Source organism: Protobothrops mucrosquamatus, unplaced genomic scaffold (assembly GCF_001527695.2).
Source record: "Protobothrops mucrosquamatus isolate PMUCROS unplaced genomic scaffold, P.Mucros_1.0 scaffold_272, whole genome shotgun sequence".
Taxonomy (NCBI): domain Eukaryota; kingdom Metazoa; phylum Chordata; class Lepidosauria; order Squamata; family Viperidae; genus Protobothrops; species Protobothrops mucrosquamatus.
The window spans coordinates 46,749-48,510 of NW_015386348.1; positions in this window are offsets into that span (position 1 = coordinate 46,749).

The following is a 1,762-nucleotide window of genomic DNA, read 5'->3' on the forward strand; positions in this document are numbered from 1 at the left end:
TTTTCACATCAGCAGTTCTTTCTCAGTTCCTGTTCCTAATGATTCCAAAGAGGGAACGAACCTTTTTTTCCTGACAGCAGCTGCATATCGAGCAATACAAAACTTTTATTTTGCTATTCATTGAGAGTCCAAGATCCTTTTCTTTATCAGTTGCTGCTGGTTCAGATCTCATCAAGTATAAGTGAAGTTTAGATTTTTGGGAAATAAAACTTGTTTCCAATAAACTCTATTTGTCACTTTGAAGCCATTTTATCTGGTTTGGAGAGATCCATTTGGAGCTTTTCACAATGTCTTTTTAATTTTAACAACCTCAACAGTTTGCAAACATGACAACCTATTGCTCTGTCGTAACTCTAAATCATTTATATAAAGGTTACAATAAAAGAATATATATAGCTCAGGTTAAGCTATACATAGATAATAGACAAAGAGAAACAAACCATATTTACATACTATTCAAAAGAGAAAAGAAAAAGCTAAGAAAGAAACAAAAGACCAGATATCCCCTGCAATAGCCAGCACCCAGATAAGCAAGGATTAGCACCATACAAACAATCAAGTAGAAAACCATATCCTAATTAAGGAGTTACCAAGAAGAAAGCCAATATTACACTGGCAGGACAAAACAGGAAGCAAACCCAACACTCGCTAGCACTGATGATGTTACCTAGTTGGGTAATGAAGTATCAATCCCAAAACTGATTCTTGTTCAAGGGGATCTGACTTTGTCTTACTTGTCAATATGAGTTTCCTGCTTTTAATTAGTTGACTTATCCATGGTAATTTAGCTTACTTAGAAGCCTTTAGGAGGGACTTTATCATTTTTGGGGTCACTGTAGTCTACATGCTTACTAATAACCCCAAAAGTCTAGACATTAAGTGAGGCAAGATTTTGTTTCTTTTCAGCGAGGCCCATTCTTCTAGGTACTTTCTTATTTGCATGTTCATAATATTTTTAACCATTTTCCACAGATCAGATGTCAAGCAAATTTGCCTATAGTTTCCTTTCTTACTCCATAAAACCCTTTTCAAAAATTGGCTCTTATTATCCTTCTTGTCTATATATTGGCATGGACCCAGAAAGTATCATCTGAGACAAAGCACTGCTTGTTGGGAACCTTGGAAGTAACTTTCAAAATATGTGCATGAATTATGATGCTAGCTGCAGTTTAGATGCTTAATCTGAACTGCGAGAGCATTAATCTTCTTGATAAAAGGTGGAAGTTCAAGCTATAATTTGGATTCTGTTTAAGTGGTTGTCTAAAACCCCAGGCAATGAAATAAACATCTGCTAATGGGTTTTTAGAAAAAGGTGTCATCAATAATGCTTGAATACAGTAACCAATAAAATCTAAGCAAAAGAGGAGGGAGAAAAATGTATGTGTGTATGTGTGTGTGTGTCTGTCTGTGTGTGAGAGTATTTCTTATAATCCCTCTGTGGGAAGTTAGCCCAGAGAAGGAAATATTAAAAAGGCAGAAAAAAAGATATTGTTCACCAAAAGGATTTTTAAAAGCATTTTTTGAAAAGCAGAAACCAAACCTGGCCTCATCTCTTTGCCCAAAGCAGTAGCTAGTCTTATACATATGCAGATGTGGAACCATCAGAAAGTTTGGAGCCAGGGATCTCAAGACAAAAGAAGCTCTTAAGAGTCATTAGCCCCATCACCTGGGAAGCAGGATATGATAATGGGATTAAACCACAGATATCAAAGCCTAGAAAAACACTCAGAAATAGCCTCAAAGTTCATGCCACAGGAACAGG